General features: G+C 31.8%; 2 long non-coding RNA genes across 2 annotated transcripts; both read right to left on the bottom strand.

Moving 5' to 3' along the window:
• Window positions 1-339: 339 nt before the first annotated feature.
• LOC126667304 (uncharacterized) lies at window positions 340-2,580 on the bottom strand. Its single transcript, XR_007638142.2, has 3 exons — window positions 2,451-2,580; window positions 2,295-2,372; window positions 340-732 (listed from the first exon to the last, which is right to left on the bottom strand). It is a non-coding gene; the product is annotated as an uncharacterized LOC126667304 (long non-coding RNA).
• A 3,630-nt stretch (window positions 2,581-6,210) lies between these two features.
• Window positions 6,211-7,124, bottom strand: LOC126667303 (uncharacterized). Its single transcript, XR_007638141.2, has 2 exons — window positions 6,891-7,124; window positions 6,211-6,442 (listed from the first exon to the last, which is right to left on the bottom strand). It is a non-coding gene; the product is annotated as an uncharacterized LOC126667303 (long non-coding RNA).
• Between the last annotated feature and the right edge of the window lie 288 nt (window positions 7,125-7,412).

Below are 7,412 nucleotides of genomic sequence, written 5' to 3'. Positions count from 1 at the left end.
ACAGTCTTAATATAAATAACTTAAATATCCAAAAATGCTCAACAGCATGCCCTAAATATAATATTAAAATAATTCAGAGTAAACATGCCAATAATAAACAATCGATCAAATCGATAATTTCAAAGTGCAATAACAAATATAATATATAAACTAGTTCTACTGCGGTCTAAGAGTTCGAAAACAATGACTAGTTTAAATAACATAAAACCTCTGAGGAATCAAAAGAATCGGGGTGGACCGGCTTTCAAATTATAAACCTGGAAAATTTGGGAAAACAACGGGGTCAGATATACTGAGATGAGTTCGCAATACTATTTACATTTATTAAGTTTAAAACCCTTAAATCAAAACATTTTATACTAATATAATATGATTATAGAAATACAGTTTTGAAATGATCCCAGCGTGAGTATGACATATCATACCGAAAATAAACCCAAAGTGGACGGGAACAATTCCTTGTCAAATTACCAGCGTAAGCAAAACCATAGTCTGCAGATCCCAGAGTATATACCGGTGCACACAGTCTCGATACAAGCCTATCGAGTAGCTCGTTTCAATCCAGATCCATAATCGCTTAAAAAAATTCAATACATTTATAATACTAAAAATAAATTTTGGTACTTAATAAAGCGGTAAATAGCACTACAAACTCACTGCTTGCTAATCCATGTGAAAACCTGGCAAGCGACAAAACCTGATTCGACTCCGAAGCACGAGTAGTCGACGAGTCTAAGAACAGAGTAGAAACCAATATTAAAATCAACCCCTAACTCTAGAGAGCACTAGACACCACATAGGACTAGCACAATACCAAGTCAAGCACAAGCATAGCCAAGCAGGATAAACAATTAATCATATAATGACCCGAGTCAAAATACGAACAACATCGAGTAACACAATATTCAAATAATTAAATAAATCAAGTCTATTGAGTTCCCGCTTTAAAATCTGTTCCGAAAAATATTACTTAAATAATATTTAAATAATAACTTAAATCAATTTCTCAAATAGTAGGTTAGCCAAGTTACTAATAACTACCAAGCTACCTCACATGTCGAGTGACCCAAGTCTAACCCGACCCAAAATATTTTTTTATCAATATATAAACCAAAGTTTATAATTCCCAAAAATCACTTTGATAAAATAAATATAATTATGTCCAATTATAAACCATAGTTTATAATTGTAGAAACAACTTTGATAAAATAATAAATCAATATTTAAAACGGAACCCAATAGCTTTAACTTCAAGTAACCCAAGTTATAACAAATTTAATTAATTAAAATAAATTAAAAAAAAACGTTCAAAATCTCAAGCGTCAAATTGACACGCCCAGTAAATAATTAAAGTAAAACATAATTAACCAAGTAATTAATAATTACCAACAAATCTCATTGCTAAAATAATTTAATAAATAATTAAATAGCTAAATTATAAATTTAACCAAATTGGCACACTAAGCCAAAATGTCAAAATAATAATTAAATAATAATAATAATAATAATAATAATAGTTATTAATTTAATTATAATGAATCAAATATTATTTTTAGATTTTAAAAATAATATTACCAAATTATCAAACTTCTAATTTAAATGAAATCCCTAAGTTAAAATCAAAATCAAATAATCAATATATATATAATATTTAACTTAAGAAATCAAAAGATTTAAAACAAAATCATTTGAGGGCCATTCTTGCCATTTAATCACCACTTTCAATCAATTAAAGCAAAATCAAATTCTTGGCACAAAGACCAAACCCGCCAACAATTCCTTTATGAACTTCAAATCACAGTAATCTAACATTATGGACAAAACAATTTGCTCACAAGACCAACATCACAAGAACTCATCAAGGATTTAACAAATTATAGATAACATAACAAAAATCAAAAACAAGAATCAAATCTCAACAATGGCAATCGAGCAAATAAGCTCACAGCATCGAATCCGAACTGGATCAAGAACAATAAACAATGGACGAGGAACCCAATTAGAGAATCAATCTCATTAACAACCCTTAAATAATAATGGCAGTGATGAGAGTAAGAACCGAAGCAAAACCATAACAAATAACAACCCAATAACTGAAACATCAAAAACAAAATCAAACCAATAAGCATGATTCAGCCACAAACTCATGATACAGGAGATTACACACACCAAACATCAAGAATCAAACCAACAAACATGATCCAGAAAATTGGCAACAAGAAATCAAAACGAAACAGTCAATAACAAATAAAAACGGCGAGACGGCGGCGACTGTAACGGGATTGTTTACGTACCATTTAGCGAAAACAAGGTTGGGAATCGTAGAAGCGCGAGTCTACTTCAACTAGGACGAAACGGATCCAAATATTACGCTAAAACGAAAGAGAACGATTCAAATTACGGAAGTGCCGATAATAAACTTAAAACAGAAAACTAAGAACAACTCTTACCGATTGAACACAAGAGTTTGATGATGATTTGTTCAAAGATTAACAGCGATTAAGAGCTAATGACGACAGCTAGGGTTAGGAGGAATAAAAGGAAAAATTTGGATTAAAATAAGACCTATATATGAATATATATATATATAAGAAAACCAAACACGCAATTGTTGCTGCAAAATTAATTTAATTCTTAATAACAATGTGCATGGACTTTTCATGCAAGTAATTTGCATGGGCTTGTTACATTGTTACAATTTTAATGGCAAAAAAAACGTGGGTTTAAATAAGGAATGCATGAGGTTGTTTTGCATGAAATGTATTCATTTATCTTTTTTTAAAAATTTAATAATACAAATTAAATACGAATCGAACTACGACCAAATCAACGGGCGACTAAAATAAAATTAAGTAAAAATATATAATAAAATTAATAATAAATTACCTAAACTTGACGTAATGCAAAAATTTAAAATTAAAATTTGAAATAATTTAATAGTAATAAAAAGAAAAACACGGAGTATTACATTCTCCCCAACTTATTAAAAATTCGTACTCGAATTTACCATAAACCAAAGTAATATAAAATCAATTTTATCACGCAAAACAAATCACACGTAACTCTAAAAATACGGAGCAACGCATCCTCAACGGAACGAAAAAAAACAACTAATCGTAACAATTTCAGATTCCCAAAATCACTTTACGACCAGTGACAACTCAACGGAAACAAAATAACACTGCCTAATTCAACCTAAGCAAAACACAACCGCAATCTCACTAGATTAAACAAACTCTCATTAAGAGTAATCCTACCACAATGAAAACTGAGGAGAGTCAAAGCGAAACGAAACATAAATCAACCGAAAACACGGTGAAAAATATATGGGGTATTACATTCTCCCCAACTTAGAGAAATTCGATCTCGAGTTTAATACTGATTTAAAAACTCGAATGGTCACCACACACATACGCGAAATAATTCTGAGTTCAACAATTTGGTACATCAACGACTTCTCAAACACCACGGGTGAACGAATTAAAAATTCATTTTCTAACCGGGAATAACCAATACGCTATACGAGGAAAAATTTCGAAAATAACAAGGTCAAGTCTCAAAGACCACCAAAGCAACACTACACGTGTAGGAACAATCCCAAAATTCAAATCATAATCTTACTAAGCCAAACTCCAATGCTACAAACCGAAACATACAGATACTCTCACTGAAAATAATCTTACATCTCTTAACGCCTATGCACTATATCATTCTGTGATCACAACACTAAATACCTCATGAGAAACTTAAAATTCCCGTTAACAAGCATACAACAACCCAAAATGTCGTCCTGATTATATAAGCTCTCACAACTAACGGCTGAAAATTAAACACCACTAAAATCATCTCTATTCAACTAACTAAAATTAGTTCAATAATATCATCAACTTCGCGAATCAAGATGTACGAAAACACATATATTTCTAAGGAAATCCTAACTTAAACTTCTGATAACAAAATTTTTCATCCTCAATTTTTTTTATCAAACACTATAACCTCGAATCCTATAGAAGATCATTTAGATCAAATCGCAATTTATCATATTATTGGTTATGTTTAAAATAAAATTTTTTTAGAAAGACGCTTTCCGTAAACACAAATATATAATAACACCGTCCGCCTTTAATTTGAAATCACTAGCACCTCAAATTAAATTAAATTTTCAACTGAAAATAATTAACCCGTTGAAAAATCCTTTTGTTCGTAAATGTATCAACAAAATAAAATACTCTCAATTTACTTTTAAATAATTTCATGATTATATAACATCATTCATTTAGAACAATTTAAAATCCGCTCTTAAATCAAAACTGGCAAAGTTTCATCATTTTTCAAAAGTTCAAATCTCACAAATAAAAATTCCTTTATTTACGAAAAAATTTCATATCGGTATAAAAAAAGTACAGAAATCGAATCTGTAAAACAAAAGTCCTTTTAAATCTTTCAGTTTAAATAAACACGCAGAGCATAACCAATTTCCTTAAATCAAAAATCCTCGAATGCATACTCTAAGCTGACACAATTCTTAAATCCGAACTAAACCTCGAGTGCAACCTTATAATCATAGTTTCTATTTACCAATTATTGATACTCCAACAAAATTGAATAAATCCTTACAAAGCAACTTCTCCTAATCACAACCGTCATCACAGAGTATTTGTCTAGTTTCCAACCAAATAACAATTTCAAAACCGTTTGAAATTTAATGACCTTTTAAACACCATTTTCCCAGTATAACTCGCGAGTTTATAACAAAACATTTTTTCTTGAAAAGTTTCACTGATAAAATTTATTTTACATAATTATGCGCCAGGGTGATGACAGCTCTCATCCCCAAAGAGTTGCATTCAACCCTAATAATTTAATGCCGTGATGAATGTTCTAAATGCATGTATCAATTATTTATTTCTCTTTTAATTATTGATCATACTCAATGCTCAATGCAAATTCCTATTCGTGGCATTTCAAATGCATGTTCATGACATGCCTGCGCACAATTACGTGATAAAAACATTTCAATTTCTTTAATAACTTCATATTTGAAATCAATTTTTCTTTGAAACATTTTCTAGACATTACACTCTGTAAGACGTGCATTCGTCCATCTTGACAAATTGTCCATCTCCATTATTCTAGTCCACAAATCTGAATCGTCCTTAACAAATTAGCCCACATCAGCAATGAAACTAATTTTTTTTTACCTACCGACATATTCCATCTCAAATAAATTGAAAATTCTCCAAGGAGAAACAAAGCAATACGACTGCCTTCACAGCTTCACCATCAGTTTCGGTGATTCAACGATCTACCTAATGAAAACACTAGTGCATTACTACATTGATCTACCTCGAACACAATTTCCATACAGAATGCCAAAAGCCGAAAGATTGATACTACAATTTATCACAATCGAGCCCGACGTGAAATGCATAGCGCTCAATATTTCTCCGCACGAGGCAAACACTCATGAGAAGAATTATTATACCGGTGCCGAGTAATATAACTCAGATCGCCTTTCTCTGACCAGGACATATTCAGAATTTGAATATGCAAACAGCTCTTGAGAATCGCACCTCTAATTTCTTGATGACAAAATTAATAACTTCGATTTCCAGAGTCCACACTTTCGATCCAACTAAACCAATTAGTATATCTAAACTAATCGCAGGGTCAAAACAAAGTTTTAAAACGCACATCGATACCAATGCCAAAAGTTATGCCAAAGAAAACTAGCGAAAAGTGTCCTCACGTGACACTTCACACAATGAGGCAAACGAGCACAAAACTACCATGGCATAACTTAAAGAGAGACAAAATAACGACATAGTAATATAGGTCACGAATTGTTCACACATGCAAAAAGCACTTAAGCATCTTGCAGTAAAACAATACTCATTAAGATAAATAACCAATATAATCTGCAAAGGATTGAGCATAGAACATCCTATATGATCAACGAATTCCTAACTTAAATAGCCCAACAATGATTTTGTCACGACCCATTTTCAAGAATCGTGACCGGCGCTAGGGTATGGGTATGGTTGTACCAAAACCCGTAGCAAGCCTTGCGGATAACAACTTAATTACATTTAAAACAAAGTACCTGCAGAAAACCACATGCTCGGGGGCAACCGAGACTTCAGCCTAATCTAGCAGTACAGATAAACAGCATATATATAAAGTACGCTTTATCTCAAATAAACTCCAACATGGCAATATAATATAAATTCCATAACACTGAATCATGCCACAAGCGATAAGTAATAGTTGGACCAATCCAACAACAATAGTCTAAAATATAAATGTAAGACTAAAACATGAATAATATGAAACTACTACTGCGGTCTAAGAGTTTAAAATAGTTCGACACTTTATTTCTGAAATAAATAAAGAACCTCCGAGAATGAAGAAACGGAGATCGACCAAAGCTCAAATCATAAACCTGGAAAATTTGGGAAAACAACGGGGTCAGATTTACTGAGTAGAGTTTATATAACCATTTACATTTATTAAGTTAAAAACCTTAAAAACGTTTAATAAAACATTTTCATTATGGATTATCAATGAAACCCTAAACCACAATTCTAAATCCATTGTCGTGTCGGTGAGACGTATCTCAATAACCGATCCCCGACTATCACTTAATAAATAGTGTGCCCAGGAGACGTATCTTCCACCGGTGCCCTCACTAAGGTGAGACGTATCTCAAACCTACCTCATTACCATAATCATTACCGGTGCGCACGCAGTCCCGATGATGCCCATCGAGTAGCACGTTCCAAACCAAATCCACAATGCCGAAAACAGTTCAAAAGCTGCTTATACATATATATATATATACAAAATAATACATTTCCTTAATAAAGAGGTAAATAGATATATAAACTCACTGCTTGCTAAATCCACGTGATCCTGACAAGCAATCTAACTCTGGTTCGCCTCTGAAGTACGAACAGTCGACGGGTCTAAATAAAATATTAAAATCATAATTAAAATCAGACCCTAACTCTAAAGAGTACTAGACACCACATAGGACTAGCACAACGCAAAACCAAGTCACATTTAATAAACACGTATATTAAATGCATTCCAAATATAACCCAAGTTATAAAATACAATCATATAAACATATTTAAAATGGTATATAAATTAATTTAAATAAATCCGAGTTAAATCCATATAAGTGAGTCAGCCGAGTTATCAAAACTACCAAGCTTCTTCCCACTTGTTGAGTGACCATAGTCTAACCCAAACGAAACTTATTAACTTTATAAACCCGAGTTTATAAATTAAAAATGCTTGATAAAACAATTATCTATATTAAATAGAATTTAATATCTTATAGTTCAAGTAACCCAAATTACAACCCAAAAGCTTAATTAGATAAGTTATAAAAGTTTAGGGACTAAACT

The sequence above is a fragment of the Mercurialis annua genome, linkage group LG2, assembly GCF_937616625.2.
Source record: "Mercurialis annua linkage group LG2, ddMerAnnu1.2, whole genome shotgun sequence".
Classification (NCBI taxonomy): Eukaryota; Viridiplantae; Streptophyta; class Magnoliopsida; order Malpighiales; family Euphorbiaceae; genus Mercurialis; species Mercurialis annua.
This window is presented reverse-complemented; position numbering and strand designations above follow the sequence as displayed.